Source organism: Periophthalmus magnuspinnatus, chromosome 18, assembly GCF_009829125.3.
Source record: "Periophthalmus magnuspinnatus isolate fPerMag1 chromosome 18, fPerMag1.2.pri, whole genome shotgun sequence".
Lineage (NCBI taxonomy): Eukaryota > Metazoa > Chordata > Actinopteri > Gobiiformes > Gobiidae > Periophthalmus > Periophthalmus magnuspinnatus.
In genome coordinates this window covers 16,293,744-16,320,961 of record NC_047143.1, presented here as the reverse complement: position 1 = coordinate 16,320,961, position 27,218 = coordinate 16,293,744, and the positions used below count along the sequence as shown (strand labels likewise).

Sequence of the window (27,218 nt, the reverse complement as noted above, 5' to 3'; positions counted from 1 at the left end):
ATGAGGTAAAATAAAAAAGACAGCAAAACAGCAAAGCGTTAACACAATTAGCATAAAAACTGTATGCAATTTCAGATAAAGCAAGTTATTCATGACATTATAAAAGAATTTCAGAGAAAAGCATGGTTGTTCAAGGGAAGACACTTGGCTGGTTGAACACATATTTATATACTTGCATGTGGGTACAATAGGTCACTTTGCTAGCACTGTTAGCATGTGGTTGTCGGCAACACAGCTCCCTGACTCGCAATGCAAATTTCTACTAAAATTGTCATTCTGTCACCATACTGAGTTAATGTTACAATATGTGTTATTTATTTAAAATAGTCTAAAATAATTTCTCAAGTTCAATTTGATTTAGCTATATTCATTTTAGCTTTACTTAATTCACATATAGAGACTAGTGTTGTCATGATTGAGACTAGCGATGTCATGGTTGTCAAAATTTCAAACTTGATTAATAAATTTACTCGATACTCAATGCTGATACGATACCAAAATGATAGTAAAAACACTCTTTATTTACAGTACAATGTGATTTTCAACATTAAATCATAGTACTTTTTATATTACCATTTGGCCTTATATCTGTGTAATCCCTCAGTCATTCAGGTATATTCCATAGTGGTCCATGGGGGTATGCTGATCTGATACAGCTCTTTTTAGTATCAATATTTGCTCAAAGAAGTGTCTAGTTTCAATACAAAGAAATAGTGAGTTTTGTCAAACGGGAGTGTTTATTTACCTGCTTTACATGTTTCAGCTACCTCCTAAAAAAGGTTTATGTATTATTTTTAATGTCACTTAGTATCAGGGTTTTGATACTTTTGACAACCCTAATAGATACAAGGTGTACGGTGTAAAAAGTGTATGGACAAAACAGAATTAATAATTGTGCCAAACAATTATTGGGATAAATTCAACCTAACAATTTTTGGGAATTAATAGTACAGCTGATCAAATCTCCTGAAAATGTTGAGAGAAATATCAAATAAACTACATATAACTATAATGAAAGCCTATGGATATGTATTAAAAACACAAAAAAACAAACTCCAAAACATATTCATTACATTTTCATATTAAAACCCATTCAAACCCTGCATTCCAATTCCCATGGTTATGCCTGACATGACATCACAGTTCTAGATGTACCTTAGTACCAGACAAACTTCTCTCAGTTTCTTGACTCTCTCTGAAAAGAACCACACACTCACATATCTCTCTCCAGCTCCACAATCCCACTCATCTTTGTGAGTTTTCACGTGCTCTCAAACATGTCCAAACGCAAACGTAGTTCTAGCCCTCCCATTTCCAACTTTGAGGAAGGTCAGTAAGCACACAAGTCACTTCACCAGTAAAGACTCACATCGTAGACATAGGCGAAATACTTGGTAAACTGTTATCCCAACAATACAGGTTTGAATGCAAATATGCATATGTTTTGCTTTTCCTTTGATTAAAAGTTTGAAACACAAAAAGTGGTAAATATTTTATTGTAACACAAAATACTACTAAAAAGTATGCAGTATATTTGACATAAATATATCTGTTCCCACAGTGAAAAGGCACATGCCCCGACAGGCTGACAGGGCACAACAGCGCCACCTCTTGGCCCAGCTGGCCCATGCTGGAGGTCTGGAGGACTTTAATGCCTGTTATGAGCAGGACCATAAGCCGGGGAGCGGAGGTTTTGGATCAGTCTACAAAGGTGTGCGGAAGTCTGATTGTCTAAGGTAGGGGTGTCAAACACATTTTCACCGAGAGCCACATCAGCAAAATGGCTGCCCTCAAAGGGCCAGATGTAAAATCTAACTACTTTTTTAACTTGTTAATTAACTGTTTCTGTATTTATTACTTATTCAAGTTACAAATATTGCATATGCATTTGCCTAGAAATGAAAATGTGGATGTGTAACTGCGTATCTCCTGATAAAATGACATTTTAAGATCATCATACCTTTTAATTTCAGAATCAGAATCCTTTTATTGCCATCGTTTGTGAACACAGTTCACAAACTAGGAACTTACTTCGGTGATAAAGTGCAACATAAAACAAACTGAATAAATACAAATACAAATAAGGGCATGCACGAAGTTAAAAAAGATATGCTTAAAAAATAAAATAAAATACTTAAAGGTAGAAAATATATACAACAGCAGCATCAGAACAACAGTGCACACATGACTTATTAAAGTGTCAGTGTTATAAAGTGTCCAGTTTTGTGCAAATATTATAAACTGTTCATGAGACAAACGGCAGAGGGGAAGAAACTGTTCTTATGACGAGAGGTTCTGGTCCCAATGGACCGTAGCCTCCTACCAGAGGGAAGTGGCTCAAATAGTCCATGTCCAGGGTGAGAAGTGTCAGCTGCTATATGGCCTGCTCGCCCCAGAGTCCTGGAGACGTACAGGTCCTGTAGCGATGGAAGGCTGCAGCCAATCACCTTCTCAGCAGAGCGCACAATGCGCTGCAGTCTCTGTCTACCCTGTCAAGGGCCACAAAAAATGATGTGGAGGGCCACATTTCGCCCCCGCGGCCTTGAGTTTGACACATGTGGTCTAAGGGTAAGTTCAACTGGTAGATCAGGTCGAGCAAAGGATTTAGTGCATTTTACTCCGTTTATGTTTATTCTAATATTTTAGTAGTATGCTTAGATTAAAGTCTGTTTTTTTGATAGTTATTTATCTTAATTTTAGAACCCAATTTTAAGGGGACAGTTTTGCTAACTGTTTAACTGATCTGTGCAGTAATTAAGATTTTTGTTATTTGATTTGTAGGTGGCCATCAAGCACGTCCCGAAGAACAAGGTGGACTATATCTCCATGGCGAGCTGTGGGATGCTCTACAACCTGCCTAAGGAGGTCTACCTCATGCTCAGAGCAGCAGATGGAGCTGACAGGGTGGGCAAAACTGCTGCTGTTTCCCTCCTCAACTGGTTCGTGTTGGACACACGGATCCTCATCGTCATGGAGAGACCCAACCCCTCCATAGACCCTCCATGACCCTCTGCCTGAACACACGTTCAGAGACATCATGCGACAACTGGTCCTAGCCCTGAAAGACCTCTATCACAAGAGGGTGTTCCACAGAGACCTGAAAACCAACAACATCATGATCCAAGAGGCCGAGGAAGGCATTCGAGTCCGGATCATAAACTTTAGATGTGACTGTACAGTTAGCGCTATGTCCTATACCTCCTACACTGGCACTCTGAACTACTCCCCCCCGGAGCTGTTCCTAGATGGGAGGTACAGGGATGGTCCTACTTCTGTGTGGCAGCTCAGGGTGATCACTTATGAACTTCTAAATGGAGACGGGAGCGATTTTGCAACGAGCGAATGTGTCATTGAAGAGCTGTCAATGAAAACTAGCGAGGGAAAAGATTTCATCCAGGGTTGTCTGGAAAAAGATCCCTCCGAAAGAATGAGCTGGAGTTGGAAAGACACGTCTGGTTTTTCAGCACGACTTCAGCCTCCTAATCAGACACTCCAGACTGTGGACTTTTATTTATTTTTATTGATTTCTTGGTCTACAGACATACTCTAAAGGACTTGTAAATATATGAACTGAAGAATTTCTTGGCTTTTACATCTATTATGCAAACATGGACTGTAAAAATGTACATAATTACCTTGTAAATATATGTCCATATTGTAAACATTGTAAATTAAATATTTCCATAAAGACCAGCTACATTTATTTGGTGTCACTAAACTTTCCAAAACTTAAAAGTTAGTTCTTCTAATTAAAACTAAATTGAGATAAATTGAGGATAGCACAGAATCAAATGCTAAAATACAGCTTCTTGACAAGTTTATACCTGTGCAAGTGAAAAGTGTCATACATTTTCTCTTAGAAGTCTTAGTAACATATTGAGCCAAACATTACGTTAACAAATCCCCTAGTACAAAAATTAGTTCTAATGAAGCATGCAAATTACATCTCCTTTCAAAATATCTATAACTGAGACTGGTTTAGTCTTGTTTTTTGGTCTAGTTAAAGATGGGGTATTACATTTCTATAGGGTATTAATTGCTAACACATTACATATTTAGATCACCATTTTACCTTTTATGATGAAAAGTATTAACATTCGTTAAATATGTTTTATAAGTTTCAATTTTGTTTTTTGAAACTTAGAGTCCCCCCTCCCTTTGATACTTGTGTGAAGTCACTCCTTCAAAGCACTATCACAACACAATCAGTGCATCCCACAAATTAAAGTAAGTGCACATCGCATCAAACTTGTATTTGTAGTATATTATTTTGTATCATGCTTTTGTATACTTATGTAAAATTATTGTGAGGGAGCATGGGTTATGTCAGCTTATCAGTGTTGGAAAGAACTGTACATATTTCTGATGAGGAAACATTATAACCTGGTAGAAAGTAAAATATTCCCTTTTTAATATTTAACATGCAGGCCACTGGTATTATTTGTTAGTTTATCTCAATATGGCAAGTGCCATACTTGCACTGAGCAAAAATATATATTGATATTGAGTACCCAAAAATAGTACTAATTTAGGAGTACCATTACTAACTATCTGGAGGAGCGGTGCAAGAAATACAAATGTTGAAATTATTTAATAAAGTTATTCCATATCCTTGCTGTCAAACAAACATATTTACTTTTCTTTACGGGAAAATCATTTATATTGAAGTACTCTATAACTTGTACATAAGTAAATGCTTTGCTTAGCCATGTGCTTCTGCAGTAATCTAAAATAGCCTACCTCCCTGCTCCCAGGGGGCCTACTACCCCCACCTGCTGCCCGCGCTCCTCATACTGATGAAGGAGGAGAGCAGAGAAAAGTCCACTGTAAGGCTCTCATTAATCTTGTGATGCTGTGTTGCTAGCTTCATGGAAAACAAACATCTGCTAGGCTACGCTTAAGGGGACACACTGAAGACACATTTTACAGTGGAGCTTTATTTTAGTGGCTATACCCGATTTTCTTTCATGTAGTTGAGCTAAATCTTGCCCCAGTACAGATGTATTGTATAAGAGGCTCTTGAGGCCGAAATGAGACCAGGCCAAAGCTGCATGTTTTTCAAGGTAATTTAATAACTTGTAACAGAATCAATGCAACATAGATAAGTTTAATGGCATACTGTGGAACATTTCAGGAAAGCACTAATATCGTCACAAGGAAAGCAGGTATCAGACCCTGGACTCCACCTTTAAGGCTGAGACAAGTTATTATTGTTTTTACATATAGAAATATGATATTAGTAAAGTTACATTCTATAACATGAAAGAATGCAATCATGATCAGAATGGTTAGAAGTTGAAATAATTGGACATTTTTTTAAAGTCAGACTTGACTTGTAGAAATGAATTACTTAATCCTCAACATGACAAATTAAATTAATGCTATAATTAATTCTGGCCCCTTAAAACCTTAAATCATTTTAAAAATTAAAGGTTCACTGCTTACTTTTTTGGTAGCGTGTATGTCTGCAGCTTGTTTTCATGATCATGTTGTTGCTTTGCCTAGAATCTTCCACAGTATGGCATTTAACATATATAATTTATTTAATTTTCAAAAATAGGTTGTATGAGGTTGTAAAGTTTTAGCATTCTATCAGAAAAGTTACACGGTGCACTTATAAAGTAGGTTGAAACATATGGTATGTAGATAGGATCAGCATATGGAATACATGGGCAGAGGTGAGAGGCATGTATGGAGTGGGTGTCCCAAATGAGCCGAATGATTCATTTTCACGTCTTCTGTGGATCTAAGACATGTGCCTCAACCAAAATAGCCAGCAAAAGGAAAAATAAAATAAGCACAATAAGCAAGTTCAATAGCTAGGTACTCCTGTCCAACATCTGAAGAACAGTATAACTACTGAGATACTTCTACCTGAGAATATACAGAAATTGAACATCTAGGGAGGAGTTCAGCTAGGTACTAAAAGACATGCAAAGTGGTACTGCTAGGTACTCCTGACTAATATTCAAGTTAAAGATCTTAAGAACTGTCAAACTACTTAGGTTGTCTTAACTGAGATTGTAATTGAAGATCTAAGGAAGGGTACTCCCAGTCAAATATGCTGACAAACGACCTGCAGCTTGGTAGCCAAGATTCTAGTTCAAGATTTATAGGCGGGAGTCTAAGTAAAGATCTGGTGTTAAGTCCAGGTAGGTACTCACCAAAATGTCGAATAAGAAGATCTATATAAATGTTCAGCTAGGTACTCCTAAGTTTTTGACACACTAGTTTCAGAATACTCCAGCTAGCTAGGCACTCATACATAAACCAAGCTACTCCTAAGTGAGATTCAGATTCATAATTCTTAAGTACTGTCAATCAAAATGCTGACTAATGACCTGCACAGTGGTCCACCAGAGACTCCTGACAAATATTCCAGTATTCTGATTAAAAATGCGTCAAAATATGAAGAAGGGTCTAGAAGCACCCTAAGCCAAGATGTAGACTCAAAACCTGCAGAATGGTCCAGCTTGTTACTCCTAAGCAACATTCTTGTTCAAGCAAGGTAGGTGCTATTGGCCAAAATTTGTGTTAAAGATCTAAAAAAAAGCATACGCTAAATACTTTCTAACAAAGATTGCAACTCTAAATTTGCAGAATGTCCAACTAGGTACTCTAGACCAACATTCTAGTTAAATATCTGGAAAAGGTCCAAGCTAGGTACTCTAAACCAAATTGCTTATAATTTGCAGAATAGACCAAATAGGTACTCCAGACCAATATTCTTATTCAAGATATTGTGAAGGGTCCAGTTAAGTACTCCAAATGAAAATACTGACACAAGACTTGCAAAATGGTTCAGATTGGTACCCCAACAAACTTAGCTAAAATTAAGAAAAGCCCACTGTTAGATACTCCTGACCAAGATTTTAGTACAATATCTGCAGAACGTCTGACTCTCCAAGAATCACAAGAGGTCTAAAACTGGGGTTAGCAAGTTGTACAGCAAGACCACATGGGGGCATAGCAATGTAAGCAATAACAATATAATACATTTTGAAAGAGGACATTACATTATTACCAAAAGTCTGCAACTTGATGATAATCTTATTTCAGTTCAGTAAACATTGATTCATTTTCCCGCATCATACAGCCTTAGCAATAGTATAAAATCATAGTCTATTTTGCAAACGTGCCAGAGTTTTTAATCTCATGCAGGCCACTTCAAAACATGTGACTTTAAATTAACTCGAAAGCACTGGGACAATTTAATGACTTCTGTTATGTAACATGTCTCAACTAGGACACACTTTTCTCCACACCATTTTTGCCAATTAGCCATATGTTCCCATATGTCTTATCTGCTATCTTGAAGTGATGCACCTGGGTAAGGAAATGAGCATGGCTGGGTGTATTTTTGTCGAGGCTGCAATCAAAACATTTAGCAAGAGTGGAAGAGCGGAGTGCGGCATGTGACATGGGAAGTACATATGAAAAAAAGAAAAAATGTTATTTGAATGTTCATAAACGTCTTATTTTTTTCTATGTAAAATATGATTCAAGAATATCATGTTCTCTGCCTAGAGCTATATATACAGTCTGAAGTGCATTCAAATGCTAATACTTAATTTCATAAAGTAGATTGATGAATTTGAAAGAAAAAACAAAACAAAACAAAAAAACCTTCAGTTTAATCTCTAAACTAAGATATGACAACTGTTGTATTTATATTTGACATATAATGATAATGAAATTCAAATCCTCAAAATTTTACACACTCCACACAAACGCTAGGACTAAACTGTTACCAAACTCAGACCACGGCCAAAGATAGTGGATATGAAAAAAAATCGATATATTGAAAAAGATCAATGAAATCTAATACATTTTTACTGTTCAAGAGCAAGTAAATAAAAATTTAAAAAATCCAGTTGTCAAAGAATCAAAAAAGTTCTGTTTTGAAATTTGCATTTTAATAAGCAAGTATGAAAATATGTGTAAGTATGACTCTCTCTCTCTCTCTCTCTCTCTGTGTATATATATATAAACTTGAGTTTCATAATTTAAGTTTCTTACACCTCCCTCTAGTGGTTGAAAGCAGACACCACACACACCTACTGATTCCATTACAGAAAACATAATTTACTTTCTGGCATACGTCTTCTCTTATTCATTTTGTTTGTTGTCCCATCTCGTCTGAACCCTCCTGGCTTTGTGCGCTGTCTCTTCCCTCTGTCATGGTGTATTAGGGTTTTCTACCACTCAATTCTCCCTTCATTTTTTTTCCTCCTCTCTACCTTAAACTGCGTGCCCTACATTCCGAAGGTAGCCAGCGGCCGGAATTATTTTATTTTTAATCCCACAAGGTTTTTAGTTGCACTTTTGTTTTGTTTTTTCAACCCCAAAATTTTGTAAGATTTGATTTCCTATAAGGTAATAGAGGGATTTGGTCAGTTTACATGCTAGGCATAAAAAGTCTGCCTTGCTGACTAAAATTTCATTAATCAAACAAAAAGTACTCATTAAACATTATTTTTTCATTTGCCAATTGTTAAACATGCACTGTGAAACTTTTCTAATGCGAGTGCACCACCTGCTTGTCTCCATGGAAATGTCATTGCTTTGCCTGGAATGTTCCACTGTATGGAACATACAGCAAATACAGGTGTTTTGGTTGCTAAAAACACCTTAGAAAAACATAGCAAACAACGAAGTTAAATCTGTCAACTGGACAAATCTTGTAGGAGTGAAGACGTTTCGCTGCTCATCCAAGCCGCTTCTTCAGTTATGGTCAGATGCTGGTGACCACTGCCTTTAAATCTATCTGAGGGGAGGGGCTAACTGCCCTGAAACTGTAAACAGCTATTGTCTCCAGTTTCAGCTGAAACTACCCTATTCAGCCCTTAACAACCCTGCTATTGTTCTCATTGTTCTGGGTCTGAGGATGGAATTGTAGATGGGGGAGAGATTATGTCTCAGGCCCCCATTTCTGTTTAAGGAAAGATTCAAACAAAAATAGCTTCTTTAACTCCTCTCTCAAACCATTTCTTTTCTCTGGCTAAGATCTGAAGAACATGCATTCTTGCTGTGAACATTCTGACTTATAAATTGGCCTGGATTTACATTTCAACTTTTTAAAGTAAGCTATAACTTTTCTGGTGGAGACTTGGCCATTTTCTTGATAGAGCATTCAAAATTTTCCTTGAATGCATGGAAAAAAAGAGATAGATGCCCGTATATACATCATGCATTCATCTTATTTTGATTTTCTAGACTTGCATGTATTCATTCAAGGTCAGGTGAAACTTGAACCAATGACCGATTGATTGGTGGGCAAACATTCCTAACCCACTGTGACCACAGTATAAAGACATATTTTATCTGTATAGTGAATTCAGTAACTTGCATGTTTACAATGTTCAAATGTAAGTATTTTCAACAAGTGCAAACTAATGAGAACATCTACAAAATATGATACACTCTTTTCCCTTTACGCCAGAATCAAACCTGCACTGGTCCTTATGTGCAAAACAGGACATACAAAACAATGCAATCATAATACACCTGTGAGATATATGATTGATAGAGGGGAAATAATACAATATTTAATAATTGTTAATTGTTATGTTGACAATGCAGACTTAAACGTAAAAGAAGTTTTACAACAAAAGCAAATAGATAAGTTTTAAAACACAATAAAATAATTGTTAGACATGTTTACTAATATAAAACAATTGCTGAATGGCCAACAACTAAAATAATCACTAGTTGCACCCCGAGTACCAGAATGTATATTTTGCAATACAATTTCAACATTCATTTTAAGCATGTGAAACATACAAAAAAACACCAATAACTCAACAATAAGTGGACATAATTCCAACCTAAATTAGGCTTGAGAAATTAAGAATTACAAGTTGTAGAAATATTATTTTAGCTGTTTAACAACTAGATGTAGAGATATGTTATGAAAAAAGCAGAATGTATGTTTATATACTTTATTGTATGTTCAAGTTAGAAACTCAAATTGCATGATTTGAAATGGTAAAGGGTTGTCTAAAGCAAAAATAACTGTTAAAACTCATTCACACCATCAGTATACCCCGTCTCTTTTACTGGCCCAACAAGATAAACTAGCACACACACAAGGGCATTCTGACTGACTGGCACAGACAGAGCAGTGCATTCTGGGAGTGTCTCTATCAACATTCTGAAGACAGTAGTACAGGCATAACCGTGTATCACCTTTCACTACCACTGGTCTACAAGTGTCTGTATGTGTGACAGGACATGGCACCGCACACTCTCCAAGGACTCCCTGCAGGACCCCTCTCACATAGCGCAGCAGGCAGCGGATGCCCTTGTGTGGAGGACGCCCACATCGGAAATCCATTCAGCCGAGTGGGATCACATGGAGACTACTGGCTGGGGGCCATGGACTCTCCCCCCTACCTCACTCTTGCACAGAAAGCATGCAGCCCTAGACTCCAGTTTTCATTGGTTTTCATTTAGATGGATGGTTTTGATGTCCACTGGCCCTTTTGGAGAACAGGGAGCATGAAGGAGCATATCTGTTTTTTGTTTTTTGTTGTTGTTTTTTTTAAAGTGGGGAGCGGCAGAATAATCTAAATGCTAAATGTACTGGAGCAATCTTATAATATAAAAAGGATACCACCACTACGTCATCATTACTACTAATAACTACTACTACTGCCACCACTACAAAGAAATCAACTACTACTGCCTCTAACACTATTACCCTACTACTACTATTACTACTACCAGGTAGAAACAGTACTACCCCTTCCACCACCATTACGAATACTATCACCACTACCACTATTACCACGAACATTTCGGCCATCACTATTACTGCTACTGCTACTACTACTACTACTACTACTATTATTAATACATCTTCTACCACCCCAACAGCAGCTACTATTACTACCATCACCAATACTTCTGCTATCCCTTGGAGGAATGCTCCATATCTGCTTAAATTAGTGGTACAGATAAAAAAAACTTTCAAAACTTCAAACATCTATTCCCTGTCCAATCAACATCACCAACAACAAAAAATGTGTAATTGCAATGCTTAAGTAACTCCTGACAACTGTTTTGACAATCCATTGTTTCAGCCTTCTTCTTAAAAAGGGACCCCTAGGCCTCAGTAAACAAATGACTGCCAAATACGTCCTTTTTTATGGCGGCAGACCCCTTTTTGTCAAGACTGTCTGATGTTTTTTCATGTTCTGACAGAAAGAGGAGAGAGCTTTTTACCTCAGCTCTGCTTCTCTTTTGTTGAAATAAGGAGATTCTCGGTGGGATAATATCTGGCGGTTTTAAAGACATCTTTCATCTACACCGCATGTATATCAATCCTTCCAAGATCCTAGGCACCTTTCAAGTTGGAGGTGGATTTGCACACAACCCCCACCGCTCCAACTCTTGAAACTCCACTCTCTTTTCTAATTACCTAAAGCAGTATTCCCAACTACATAGGGGGTCATCTTCCATGTTACAGAGCTTATTCGCTAATAATGTCACCTCTGATGAAATATGTGGTGATTAAAGTGAAAGAAAATTAACCTGATTCTTACTGTGAAAAAACAGAACTAGTTGCTAAGTCACTCCCTCTTCACATAATAATCAGCCTGCATTTTATTAATGAAACTACTACATATCAAATCAGGTTAGACAAGTCACTGTGTACAGTTTCGTATCATGTTTTTGTATATTAATGGAGAACTGTCATGTTGGAACATAGGTGTGAGAGTTTTATATCACAGGAATTAGGTCAATTCTTATTGTCGTTTTTTTGCCAGGATGCCCCTCCACCTGCAGGCTGCAACCATCTCCATATCTACTGATTGTGACTGGAAGTAACAATAAAGTATGTTGCTTAAGAAAAAAAATATATATATTTTTAGTAATCTTCACATTAGTTGACATTTTAATAACTTAATACTGAATATTGATTTAAAAAACAAAACTGTTTTTACAACCTTTAACCTTTCTTATATATATTTCAAAGACTCTAACTGTATTTGAGGGCACGATATACTTTTGTCTCATCCCTGCCTTTGCTATGTTCGTTTCTCTATCTCGCTCGTCATCTTCCTCACATTTTCCCCACATCCACGGGACAGTAATTGGGATCCACCATCCAACTGTGCAGGCACCAATCCCCGCAGAGGACCAATCATGATCACGCAGGGAGCAGGCCGAATTCAGTCACAGTGACTTGACTTAACTCACACACCTCTTGGTACCGAAAATAATCACTACGACATTCCGTGGAGAAGTCAGAGATGCCTAGTTGGAAACTGGTGACGTGATATCCCGCGAGTGTTTACACCCTCAGATAGTGAGAGATGCATATCTTTAGACTTGTTTTTGAGGTAGGAGTTTATAGTCATTAAACCTGCCACATGGAGTTAAAAGTTGTCATGCTATATTTGCAAGGGTGGAAAGTAGCCAATTACAACTAGCCTACTTTTGCTATCATAAATGAGTTGTTTTCTTGGGTAATTGTGCTTTCTAATTGTTAAACATGTACATATAATTGGGTATACTTCTAGCCATGCAAATGTAAAATAAGTTACTTTAAAAACTGTAAGAGTTACACAGTAAGTAATCATCTCAGTCCATCTTGGATCTGCTACTCTATTCCAATAATCGTCCAAAATGTCACTGCGTTGTAACTAGACACATATTCATATACCCGTGTATGCAGACACTGGGGGCGACGTGGGTTAAGTGTCTTGCCCAAGTACACAATGACAGCATTCATCTGCGAGAGCTGAAATCACAAACCTGTGATCACATCACAAACCCGGAACGTGGACAAAAACTCTATCAACTGAGCTACTGTTGCCTACTTAAGTAGTCAGTTCAAGCTATAATGAGTAATAGAAGTTCATAATTCAAGCTTCTACAGCTCAAATATCATTATAGTACAGAAAAAAAGTCCTCATGATATATGAAATATTGACCCTCAATAATTATTGTTTCATCTGTCATGTTTTGAACTATAAGTCAATATTGTATTTATTATAACAGGCCTATTGCTACACCTGTTTTTATTTGACTAATCGGTCAGCACCACATGTCTTTAGACCACCAAGAATTATTTTAGTCGACTAGAGTCATTGAACTAAGAGTGTCCAGTCTTACACACATGCACTGCTCCCTCAGCATGTGAGCCGTACAGTGCCAAGATGGAGATGTTTTATCCACAGCAGAGCGCAGCCCCCACTACATGGGGGTGCACTCTGCTGTGTGCCCGGCGCGGTGCTCTCATCTTTCATCTGCTGCTCACCGGAGTGTAGCCCGGACATCGCTGCACGGACACATGCTCCTCGCATCATGGATCCAAACTGAATCTGGTCCATGCGCTGGCAGACATTTGTCTGAGCGCTGTATTGTCTGTAGGCTAAAGCCATCAAGTCCGGTCCCATACACTTGTAGGATGTTAACAGGGGATTCCGAGTGCTTTCATGTTGTTGTGGCCTAAAGAGGAGACATTTCAAGTGCTTTTTTGTCAGAACACATTTGCTCAGTGCTTTCTGTGTTTTTGCCCATATGCTGCACTGCAAAAAAGCAGAATCTTAAACAGGGGATATTTTAATTGTATGGGGCATTACCTTTTATTATTTTGAAAATACTACATTCGCCGAAACCAGTGTAATAACATGTATGTATAAGTTTCACTTGCGTTTTTGATGCTCCAAGTCTCCCTTCCATTATGCGCCCCTTGTTAAGTCACTCCTCCTTCACAGCACTATCACAATGCAATCAGTGTGCATCCCACTAATAGCAAAAAAATAAATACAATCTGTCAACTGTACACACTGCTAACCAGGATGCTAATAGGTGTGAAGTCACTCATTAGGGGCTTGAATGACTATGCTAAGTAGGAGTCAGGCACTGTGCACACTTGGGGTAACACAACAGGTCTAGGCTACAAGAAGAAACTATAAAAAAACTGTTGTTTTGAGTTTCACTGTAGCTAGCTCCTTTAAATAGATATAAGGCAGTGTCCACCAGTGATCAGACCAGAAATGAAGAAGCGACTTGGATGAGCAGCGAAACGTCTTCACTCCCACAACAATTTGTCCAGTTGACAGATTTTCTTTTTCTTTTGCTATGAATCAGACCTGGAAGACCGAAGAGACACAGATATCATCCCACTAATGAAACTACTAATATTGCATCACGTTTGTCAAGTTGTTGTGTACAACCAGGGGCGGCAGTACCCTAGACATTGTGGATTTTGCGAAAGTAGGCCTGTCACGGTATTTACTTTATCAGTTTATCGATCAATAGATGACAGATGCAACAGTTACATTTTGGGCGTCAGTATTTGTTATTAGTACTTTTTCTTTGTATTAGTGGTGATTTTTTTGGTGCTATTTTTTTGTACTACTGTGTTTCTGCACCATGATCTGAGCAGCAGAGCGTTGAATAAATTACTTGTGTGATTCGCTATACACTACCAGACAAAGGTTTGAACACACTATTTAATTTATGCTTTTTCTTTATTTTCATTACTATTTGCATTATAGATTCTCACTGAAGGCATCAAAATTACAAATGAACAAAAGAGAAAGTCAGAATAACTCAAAACTTGTTTTAGATTTTTTTCAAAATAGCTAGCCATTGCTTTGATCCTTGGCATGTGCCACTTGTTCCTTGACCATGACAAGGCACCTGTGAAGTGAAAACCATTTCACGTGGCTTCATCAAGTGCTGTCAACAAAGCAAAGGATGGCTCCTTTGAAGATTTTGTAAAATATAAAGAAAAATATAGTTACGTTTTTTTTCTTCTCTTTACTACAATCCAAAATATCTTGTTTGTATTTTTGATGTCTTCTGTACATATCTAAATGTGTAAAGCGGTGAACACAAGGAGAAAAAGAAACATTGAATGAGGTATTTTGAGGAGTAGTGACTATACAAATTAACACCTAAAGTTCAGAGGTGGGTGGTGCTCAGTTACATTTACTTAGTTACATTTACTTGAGTAACTTCTACTTTTCTAGCACCATATTTTTACTCTTACTTCAGTATATTATATTTTTATTGTTAAGTAACAATACTGTTACTTGAGTACAAGTTTGGCTTACTTTTACCTATCATTGAACCAGTGCACAAAACACCAGATTATTTAATGTTTTGTCCTTCACATTACATTCACTTCAATTGATACATCACATGTTATGCCCAGACATTATTCTTTTTGTTACTCTTACTTGAGTAGTAGTTTCTTACTGTTTTTTTAGTGGTTATTTTTTTGACTACTACTTACTGTACTAAGATTATTCTGATTATTATAATTTTTTTGGTTATTCTACCTACCTCTGCTTAAATGCTAACAATTTTGAACATTTACAGTTTTGGGGGATACTCTTGGTTTAGGGTTACTGAGTCAGTAGCATAAATTAGTTTTAGTATTATCGTTTATTATCTATTTTTTATTTATTTATTTTTTGTTACTGTGACAGGCCTAGACAAATGAATATTAACCACAACCACGCTGCTACTGGCTCAGAACTGCCACTTCGACGATACTAACTTATGACCTTTTACAGCTGAAATGCAAGTCTATCCTTTCCTATTGCTCCACCATTTTTAGAGACATCATCTTCCAAGTTAGTTTGGAGAGCTGAATTCTTCTTGGTCTTTTGTTACCTCAGAAAACTATAATTTTAGCAGCCATCCCAGCCATTGTCGTGCATGCCTTGCCTTTTCTGTCTGTAATGGTCAACCCTTTCACTAAATAGTCTCGCTAAATGCCACCGCACCAACAAAACAACCCTTGACAACCGCTCCTCTTCCTCCATATGCCTGTTTTGATTTATGGCTCGTATTAAACACTTTACCATCTTTTCAAAATTAACATAGTAGACCGTGATTGAATTTGCCTTTGTATGTTTGGAGTCGTTTATGACATCCCTGCAGCCCTCTGCTTTGGGTTGTGTATGCCTTACCCTTGCTATGTACTCTGTAAGGTTGTGTGTAATCCTCCTGCTGTGATACAATCCAATTTGTTAGCTGCTTATTATTCAGTAACACACGAGAGCTCATCCATCATGATGGTGACACTTTACAGGCGCTTGCTACCCCCAGCGTGTTCTCCGTTAGCTCATCAGTTTTAGCTATGCAGCCCTATAGCTGTAAGGTAATTAATGTGTACACAACAAGTTGCATGTGCTAGTTTGCATATTGAAGAATTTGTGGTGTTTATGTAACAATTTTCTATGATAAAGACATGATTTGTCCTCCAAAAATGACAAAAAAAGATTGTTTACAAGTTGATTTGGTTTTACACATCAAATAATATCACTGAGAAAATGTGTCTACTGTACACATAAATTGAGAACAGGATAAAGATTTGAGATAACTTGTCAGGGATGGAAAAATAACCTAATTCACAAAGTTTCAACACACCTGAGACTACTGTTGAGAAAATCATTGTTTAAAATCTTGGCTTTTATAAAAAAAATATTGTCAAAGGTCTCAACATAATATTGTGGGCTTTCACAGTACCATCAACAGCTAAAAATAAAAATGTTTTAGTGCAGACAGCATGAAGAAATAACTGCTATAAACAACTATTTTTATGTTAATTCTTTGGAATATGAGCAATGTAATAGAACCTTGTCAAGGCCTTTTAAAAGGAAAATGTACAATTTCTTCAATATTGTTAGCATAGCAGCACAATATCGCAATAAATATTGTACCACTAAATGAATATCATGACAATATTGCAACATGAGATTTGCATATCATTACATCTCAAGTCAAAATCTCATTTTGTCTCATTCTCGTGGACCCAGTCTTGTGTTTTTTCTCATCTTGTGGGAATCGTGTCTCATCCCATCTCTAAATGTAAAACATAACAGCTGAAAGACCGTTTAAAAATCGGAAAACCTTGTTCAACTGCCTTATTTGACAAAGCACATCCTACCAAAAACACTACTTATAGTGTGGATAAAAACCTAAACTCCTTCCACCACAAAGACAGCTGATAAACTGGGCAGTCCCTATGGACTAAAGGGGAGAGTGAGGGGGAAGAGGGGTGAGGACTGGAGGGAAAAGGAACAGTAATCAGGGCAGTTATGTGTGAAGTCACGTAATACTTGAAACCTCAGTGGCTACTGAAGCCAGGACACTAATTGTTACATGTTTTTCACCAAAAAGCTGAAAATATACTAGTTTGCAGTAAAATGGCCAAACAACATTAGGAACAGTAGATAATACTGTTAAAACACCATATACTAAGTAGCAAACAAAAGTGGATTTTGTGTTTAGTTCCACTTAAAAAATATAGACAATCCCTTTATATCTAGTGCTTGTAAATATTGTCAAGAGAGAAAGCACCAAACAAAAGGATGGAGGCGGTGTACACTCCCACTGGTCATAATGTCAGCAAAATATGCTAATTACTGGCAATCTACAATGCAACTGACAATATAACAATCATTTTTAAATGTGTAATAATGCTGTGAAGCTCCAGGGGGCTGTGTGATAGGGTCCAAATGTCACTAGAGATAAAAACTACGCAAAAATGGATGGATTTTTCCAGGGGCTCCATAATTTTACAGTGCTAAATGCACTGTAAAATTATGCTCTCAGACAGAGAGTTTATGGTGCCGGGATTAGGATGGTGCAGGGACTATCATGAACTGGAAGGGGTAAAAGTTCGCCACTATAAGCAAGGTAGCGATTATGTTGCTATGTACAGGTTCCCGCCCAGGGCCCTGTGCGCGGGGTGAGCAGCTGGAAGCGATGTGGTGTGTGTGTGGGGGGGGGGGAGGGGGGAGACAAATGAGCTGTATGTTAACAACAAATAGGTAGAAGAATGCGTAGGTGACAGCCATTAATAGTGTCAGGGTGCATGTAATGTGTGGACATCAAGCCTTGATGTAAAATCAAGTCATTAAAGGCTTACAGAATGGAAAAGTGGTAGTAAGGACACTGAATTTTAATCTGGCTCATGTCAGATTGATAGGTGCAGCACTCTGAATTAAGGACAATTATTTGTATCTGATTGGCTGAAGTGTCACAACAGTGCAGCAAGCTGAACAATCTAACTTCTGTTAGATCCAGTTGAGAGAAAAGTACGGACATGTTCCCTGTCCACAAATGCAAGAAATGTTCTGCACATTTAATACAAATAAAACAATTTAATAAAATAGCCTGAATTCCTCTAAAATAGGCTGAAGTATATTTGTTGGTTCACCTTTTTAGGCGCTTTGCCTTTGGTTTAAGCAAAACCTCAATGCCGCTCTGTCATTGCGCCACCCGTTGTTGGGTGAATTTGAACCTTACAGCGGCAGCATTTCAAGATGAATTCTCGCGAGAATTAATTTTGCTTCACGAGGTTAATTAGCCTCCCGTGGACCCACCACCTGCGGGAGGAGCCATGCGGGGCGAGTGCAAAGAGATCTCCGGACATGGAGACTAGCTCTGGGGACGTGGAACGTCACCTCGCTGGGGGGAAGGAGCCTGAGCTTGTGCGGGAGGTTGAGCGTTACCGGCTAGATATAGTCGGCCTCACCTCCACGCACAGCTCGGGCTCTGGAACCCAACTTCTTGAGAGGGGTTGGACTCTCCATTTCTCTGGCGTTGCCCGCGGGGAGCGGCGGCGAGCTGGTGTGGGCTTGCTCATTGCCCCACAGCTCAGCCGCTGCGTGTTGGGGTTCACTCCGGTGAACGAGAGGGTCGCATCCCTGCGCCTTCGGGTCGGGGACAGGTCTCTCACTGTTGTGTCGGCCTACGGGCCAAACAGCAGTGCAGAGTACCCGGCCTTCTTGGAGTCCCTGGGAGGGGTACTAGACAGTGCACCAACCGGGGACTCCGTTGTTCTCCTGGGGGACTTCAACGCCCATGTGGGTAACGACAGTGACACTTGGAGGGGCATGACTGGGAGGAACGGCCTCCCCGATCTGAACCCGAGCGGTGTTTTGTTATTGGACTTCTGTGCTAGTCACAGCTTGTCCATAACAAACACCATGTTCGAGCACAAGGGTGTCCATCGGTGCACATGGCACCAGGACACTCTAGGTCGGAGGTCGATGATCGACTTTGTTGTCGTGTCATCTGACCTCCGACCGCGTGTCTTGGACACTCGGGTGAAGAGAGGGGCTGAGCTGTCAACTGATCACCACCTGGTGGTGAGTTGGATCCGCTGGCGGAGGAGGAAGCCGGACAGACCTGGCAGACCCAAGCGCATTGTGAGGGTCTGCTGGGAATGTCTGGCGGAGCCCTCTGTCAGGGGGGTCAGGGGCCCACCTCCGGGAGAGCTTCTCCCTGATCCCGGGGGAGGTTGGAGACATGGACTCCGAGTGGGCCATGTTCTCCACCTCTATTGTCGATGCGGCTGCTCGTAGCTGTGGTCGTAAGGTCTGTGGTGCTTGTCGCGGCGGCAATCCCCGAACCCGGTGGTGGACACCGGAAGTAAGGGATGCCGTCAAGCTGAAGAAGGAGTCCTATCGAGCCTTGTTGGCTCGTGGGACTCCTGAGGCAGCTGATGAGTACCGGCGGGCCAAGCGTGCCGCGGCTCAGGCAGTCGCAGAGGCAAAAACTCGGGGTTGGGAGGAGTTCGGAGAGGCCATGGAGAAGGACTATCGGACGGCCTCAAAGAGATTCTGGCAAACCGTCCGACGCCTCAGGAGGGGGAAGCAGTGCTTCACCAACACTGTTTACAGTGCGGGTGGAGAGCTGCTGACCTCGACTGGGGATGTTGTCGGGCAGTGGAAGGAATACTTTGAGGATCTCCTCAATCCCACTGTCACGTCTTCCGAGGAGGAAGCAGAAACTGGGGACCCAGAGGCGGACTCGTCCATCACCCTGGCTGAAGTCACTGAGGTGGTTGGCAAGCTCCTCGGTGGCAAGGCTCCGGGGGTGGATGAGATCCGTCCTGAGTACCTCAAGTCTCTGGATGTTGTGGGGCTGTCTTGGCTGACACGTCTCTGCAACATCGCGTGGCGGTCGGGGACAGTACCTGTGGAATGGCAGACCGGGGTGGTGGTCCCTCTGTATAAGAAGGGGGACCGGAGGGTGTGTTCTAATTACAGGGGAATCACACTCCTCAGCCTTCCCGGTAAGGTCTATTCCAGGGTACTGGAGAGGAGAATCCGACCGATAGTCGAACCTCGGATTCAAGAGGAGCAGTGTGGTTTTCGTCCTGGTCGTGGAACACTGGACCAGCTCTATACTCTTCATCGGGTCCTCGAGGGCTCATGGGAGTATGCCCAACCAGTCCACATGTGTTTTGTGGATCTGGAGAAGGCATTCGACCGTGTCCCTCGTGGTGCCCTTTGGGGGGTGCTCTGGGAGTATGGGGTCCGGGGCTCTTTGCTAAGGGCTGTCCGGTCCCTGTATGACCGGAGCAGGAGCTGTGTTCGCATTGCCGGCAGTAAGTCAGACTTGTTCCCGGTGCATGTTGGACTCCGCCAGGGCTGCCCTTTGTCACCGGTTCTGTTCATTATATTTATGGACAGAATTTCTAGGCGCAGCCAGGGGCCGGAGGGGGCCTGGTTTGGGAACCACAGGATTTCATCTCTGCTGTTTGCAGATGATGTTGTCCTGATGGCTTCTTCGAGCCAGGACCTGCAGCAGGCACTGGGGCGGTTTGCAGCCGAGTGTGAAGTGGCTGGGATGAGAATCAGCTCCTCCAAATCCGAGGCCATGGTTCTCGACCGGAAAAAGGTGGTTTGCTCTCTCCGGGTGGGTGGTGAGTCTCTGCCCCAAGTGGAGGAGTTCAAGTATCTCGGGGTCTTGTTCACGAGTGAGGGAAGGATGGAGCGGGAGATTGACAGGTGGATCGGTGCAGCGTCTGCAGTGATGCGGTCGCTGTATCGGTCCGTTGTGGTAAAGAAGGAGCTGAGCCGGAAGGCGAAGCTCTCGATTTACCGGTCAATCTACGTTCCTACCCTCACCTATGGTCATGAGCTCTGGGTAATGACCGAAAGGACAAGATTGTGGATACAAGCGGCTGAAATGGGCTTCCTCCGCAGAGTGGCCGGGCGCACCCTTAGGGATAGGGTGAGGAGCTCGGTCACACGGGAGGAGCTCGGAGTAGAGCCGCTGCTCCTACACGTTGAGAGGAACCAGTTGAGGTGGCTCGGGCATCTGCTCAGGATGCCTCCTGGACGCCTCGCTAGGGAGGTGTTCTGGGCATGTCCCACCGGGAGGAGGTCCCGGGGAAGACCCAGGACACGCTGGAGGGACTATGTCTCTCGGCTGGCCTGGGAACGCCTTGGGGTCCCACCGGAGGAGCTGGAGGACGTGTCCGGGGTGAGGGAAGTCTGGGAGTCCCTGCTTAGACTGCTGCCCCCGCGACTCGGCTCCGGATAAGCGGAAGAAAATGGATGGATGGATGGATGGATGGAGGTTAATTAGATTTGTCAATGTAAAAGAAGTCAAAAGAAAAGAAGTCAAGTATTTCGACAGTGATTGGAATCTTCAAACATGTAACTTAAAGGTGCTAACAAAAACTTGCTGCTGAGCACTTCCTGATTATCAACGCTTCATAATTAGTGCAGACAGCATGTAGTGGACACATTTTGACCTCAAGAGCGGCTCATATAATAACTGTACTGGGGCAATTTTGCTCAAATACATGGGAAAAATCAGGTACAGGTTCTGTTAGAGGTACAACATGCAACTTTCTGGAGGTGAAATCTTGAGAATGTTAAAACCATACTCCGGTTTTATGTCATACTATAGGCAAAGGAACAAAATTTCTATGGAAACAAGCAGGAGGCCTCCTCTAGACTAAATAAGTCAGGTTTGTGAAAAGGCAAACCCCCTCGCAGTAAGGACACATGTTCTTTAGAGCAAAAACATTTTTATTTTAGTCTATTTTTTGACAAAAAAGTTTCAAAGTTACATACTGCGGCTTTAATCTAATGGAGATTCTAAACTTCATTCAAAAGTATATGGAGTAACAACTGATTTTATCAGTAGTAACTCAACAGCTTATGGGCTTGTTCCACATCTCTTTTATATCCGTTTTTAACATGACACATGTTGCCAATACTGTAAAGTTATTTTACTTTTGAACACTTTTTTGTCACTCTTTCTGGTCAATCACATTCTATCCATTTAGCTTTCTCAGTTGTGTTGTGCTGTCCGTTGACCAAAAACTGGGGGGAAATGAAATGGTTCTCTGGTGCCAGCATCTGCTGCTGCTCCATTGCCCAGGTCAGCCGGGCCCAGGTCACCTCACGGGAATGTTTCCAGTGAGCCTTCTGCCATTGTTGAACTGGAGCTAGCATGTAGGGGCCAGTAACCGCTGCTGTACGGGCCACCTGGGACAGCTGACAATGCGGATTAGCTACCCCCATGCGATCTTGGCACTGCGGTCTGCTCTCCATCCCTCATAGGCCCTTATACCTATGCATTGGGGTAGGCAATAGGCAGCAATTGCAAGAGTACTGCAAATTTGTACTCAAGTTAAAGTAAAGTTACATGGCTCATAATGTACTTGATTACAAATACTGTACTGTAAGTACTGCTACCAAAAGTATACTTAAAGCACATAGGAGAGGTTTTCATGTTTTTCTAGTTAGTTAACGTTAGTGGGATGGTAAACTGTAGTAAATATTTATTATAGTTTTACATGAGTCAAGTTTCTGGGAGAAGTACAAAAATGCGTTCTAAACAGTTTAAACCTTCATATAATAAAATATAGAGATTTTTTTATTAGTCTAATCATCATCACCTATTTGATAAGTTTTAGCCCTTGTTTACAGTATGGTGGCTAGGTAACAGTTATGTAATTGTCTCTATGCATGTCATTTCTGCTGCCATGTCTAACCAGAAAGTGCAATTAGAAACAAAACCAAATTAATAGAAAACAATGCAGAATTTTTTTTTTATGTGTGTATGTGAAATCTTAATTATAATGATGATAGCTATATTTTAGAAAAGTAGTCTAACCTCTCATATCCACTAAGTAAAAGTACACATGAAACATACTACTCAGTACTAATTACTATTCACTTTTTAACACAATTTTAAAAACAGGTTAGATGATGCTTTCATAGATTTTATACAAAACTGGATACAAAAATGTAAAACTTTTGTTATTTATGTCATTATTTTCTGAGCTCTGGCCAGTCAGAGCAAGTCCTGGATTAATCTATATGATTTAAAATGTAACTAATTACAATTACATGGCTAGAATAATACTCAATTATAAGTACAAATTAAAAAACCTACTCAATGACAGTAATGTGGGTATTTGTAATGAGTTACTTTCAACCAACAGCAGTTGGCATATGCACTTAAAAAAAGAATACCTGAAGGAAAGCATCGGGGGACGTGTGGAAGGAGGCTGACCCGTGGTGACAATGTTTCCTGTCAACATCTTGTCTCCACACATCATCACATCGACCATTGCACAGAGGAGGAGGTTGAAAGTAAGGCTGGGGCTACTGGTATAGAAATGGAAGGAAAAGTATAATGTTTCTTTTTTTTTTTTTTTAAATAGGAAATGAGTGGAAGAAATAAAAATATACTTTGCATGGACATATATATATATATATATATATATATATATATATATATATATATATATATATATATATATATATATATATATATATAACATGACAAAAATTATATTATGACCCGGCCCTAAAACGTACAGGAAGTCGGCCATATTGGATCAAACCTGGTAATGACAAAAGTGCACACCCTCGCATTTAAGAAATCTCACACAGTTTTCATTGCAAACACAGTGAATTTTCAACCAAATCGCAATTTTTTTGAATATTTCAAAAACAATATTTCACACATTTTTGTTTGGAAAAATTAATACAGTGTTTATGCACATTTGTGAGCTGAACGCAATGATATGCAAATCAATGTGCTCTCTCAAAAAATGGCTCTCTAGCGCCCTTATCAAATTCATAGAAGACGATCGATTTGTTGTGGACTTGTGAAAAAATTTACAGGGGCCTTATTTGTGTTGGGGCATAATATGAGAAAGTCACATGACTGTAGCTGTTTTTGCTTAGGAGAAAAATTATGGGTGAAAAAAAAAATCCATTATTATTATTCTTACGACCAGATTGAAGCCATTTTTGACCCCCTGAACATTAAAGAAAAGTCAGTTTTATTGTACCCAAAATTCAAGATTGGCAAAAAATTTCGTTTTTTTAAATTTGTACTTAAAAATCTTGAAAAATTACTCATTAGCGACCCCTAACAACCCCATTTTTTAAATTTTTTTTTTTTTACAAAGTTTCTCATAGACTATTGAAATTTGGCACATATATCCCTCTTTTTTAAAACTCCACCTTGGAATTTCTTTCAAAATGCTTGAAAATTGGTAAAACTAAACAATTAAATATTATTGTTTAGATTTTTTATTGTTTCTAAAATGTGGGTGTGGCTAATCTGCAAATCAGTGGGAATTTTGAAAAGCATAAAAACATGCTTATTCCTCACAGATGATGTTGAATTGAATTGGTCCCAATGAAACATTTGTGTGCATTGACAACCTGAACGCAGCAATTTACAAGTTGTATAGCTATGGTATAAAACTGCTCTACCGTGCCCCCTTGAATTTTTGAATGGCACCCAAAAATTACTTTATCACAAACATTTCAAATTTGGCATGGACATCCGTATTGCCATACTGAACAAAAATGTCAATTATCACATACCTTTATTTCTAACCATGCAGGCATGACAATGTCAGAAATGGTCTCATTGGAATGAATGGAGTAGGAATACCTAGACGCTGTTTTTGGGAGGAGGAGCGATGTAAATGGCAACGAAAGGCAGGAGCTTCACGGTGGCATGTACCCCGCGGTCACAAGGGGTGGCGAGGGCCTTTATCACTGCTTGCAGTTTTAATTATTATTATTTTTGTAATTGTGTATATTTGTATATTTATCTTTTGTATATTTACAAAAGACAAACTACTACAACTGCTACTTCTAATAATGCAACCCCAGAGAGTTGGAGAATATATTTAGCAAATATCTGTAGAATATCCAATTCAAGTTGTAGCTTTGTAGAAATACTTAAAGGAGCTGTAGGTAAATTTTATATTCAATTAACTTAACCTGTTTGTGTTCCCAGATATAAGGTAAACACGTTAAAATCAAATGTAGCTTTTACTGATAACAATTCTAATGCTGATTTATTTATTTTATTACACAAAACATTGGACATGATGACCAAGTTGTTTATATTATAATATGTTGTTTTGGTTCTCAGGACGATTATCCAATCAGAAAGCAGAATGAGCCTCACATGAGTGTCTTACTTAGGTTGCCAGTTTTAATGTTGAAATCCAGTTGGTTTAAACTTAAAAGGACTCCTCAATCATTAATCAGTGCTAGTGCAGCCTCTGCAGCTCAATAAGTGGATATTGGAGGTTCCGAGGTCCTGTCCATACACTGAGAATGAGAAGAACTTGTAAGTGTCCTCTGTATGTAAGTTTAGTCACTGGTAACTCAGGTTCATTTATGAGTGTAGTACCTTTTTTGAAAACTGTAAGAGTGAGGGCTACATAGAGTTGGTTTAATTCGACAGGTTTTTCAGGCAACTCCAAAAGTTCTTTGTATTATGGAATCCAGAAAACTGCAAATATATGCATGACAGCCTCTTCCATTCTCTTTCATGTATCTATCCTCAGTGCCCCCTCTCTTGGGTTGTCTTCTGTGTCCCCTTCATCCCTCCACATGCACCAAGCAGACAGGGCTCATCAACACAAGGGCATCCCAAAGAGACAGCCCGATGTGGGTCAAGATAATACCATGGGGGAGGGGAGAGTCTTCTTTTTTTTTTTTCTTTTTTTTTTTTTACCAGGAATTGTTACTCCATGTTTTCAGATGACAGACATTTGGCACTTGAGACATACATGATTGATTTTTACTGTCTTAATAATATGAAAAACAGAACTAGTTAATTACGAGCATTCTATTTATTCACTTTGATGAGGTTGTAAGTGTTTAAGTGTTTTTCAGAGCTTTCAGAGACCAGTTTTGCCATCACAGTAAAGCTAACAACATATAGCTAAAGTCGAAATTTTAATCTGTCAACTGTACAAATCGTTGTGGGTGTGAAGACGTTTCACTACTCATTCAAGCCACTTCTAACAACATCATATATATCTCCGTGAGGAAGAGGGTGACGTGGGCAAGTTACAGGTCAGATATGTGGAGAGGCTGTCATTATTTTAGCATGTAACTCTAGTGTGACCACTCAAAGCAATTGTTTTTCTACTTTTTTTTATTTTTTTTTACTTTTTTGTTGTTTTTTTTCAACAATATATCTGATTAAGAAGTGGTTGGCATGTCTCTCACGCAATAAAGGCCAAGTTCTATTCACAATTGACCCACTTATGCTCTCACTTTCTCCAGAATTACTTGAAGGTCAGTACAAAAATTGAAATCACAAGACGTGAGACATGTATGTACTATTTCAGAATTGTAGATATATACCAGTGGCATGCGATCAGGGCAATCAAAGCAAGAAGTGCTTGTACAAAAAAAAAATCTAAAATCATTGTGTGTCAAAAGTATGAATCGTTTATGAATTATATCCAAATAGTCCTGTTTTCTCTTCACTTCTGCTTGTTTGAAGCATGATTGAAGTCCTGGTGTCCTTTAGTAAACTCAATTGTGGTTCTAAAAATCTCATTAACTTGTGTTGTAGTGCCCTGCTACGGAGGCCATGCCGCACCACACGCTGTAAATGTGCTTTTACAACCGGAGACGATGCATGTTTTTTTAGAGGCATGCACATGTGTACTAAGGACCACAGTAGTCTCAAACTGAGCTGAAGAAACCCCATAATAAACCCATGGAGGAATCAGACATGTGAGGAGATTTCTAGTAAGTGCAGTAGGAGACGACAACAGCAGTGCCAACTTGTTTATAGCTTCATGTTTGTAATGATTGCTTGTTACTTAGAAATACAGGCAGTCATTTAATAAAACAGTGAACTAGGTTCAGGGTTAGTTTGTGTGAAATGGAGGATCCCGACAGAGAATTGGAATGACAGTGGCTGGAGTGGAGCCCGTCTGGTCTATGACCTGTGTGTTTATGGAGGAGCGACAATGTTAGTGGAATAATGGGACTCTTACACATGTATGGAGGAAAATGTAGCTGTTCTGGACATTTTCTCTTCAAGGAAATAGAGGACATTTCTTCAGGAAAGATGTGTTCTGTTCTAACTCAGGGATGTGTTTAACGCGACATTTGTGACACATGAGGCTGTATTGTAAGTGCACCTGTCTG

At 39.6% G+C, this 27,218-nt stretch overlaps 1 protein-coding gene across 9 annotated transcripts in view; it reads right to left on the bottom strand.

The window, feature by feature from the left end:
• The window catches only part of nrxn2b (neurexin 2b), a 1,142,582-nt gene that overhangs the window by 46,075 nt on the left and 1,069,289 nt on the right, over positions 1 to 27,218 (bottom strand). The gene's annotated exons all lie outside the window — the stretch shown is intronic.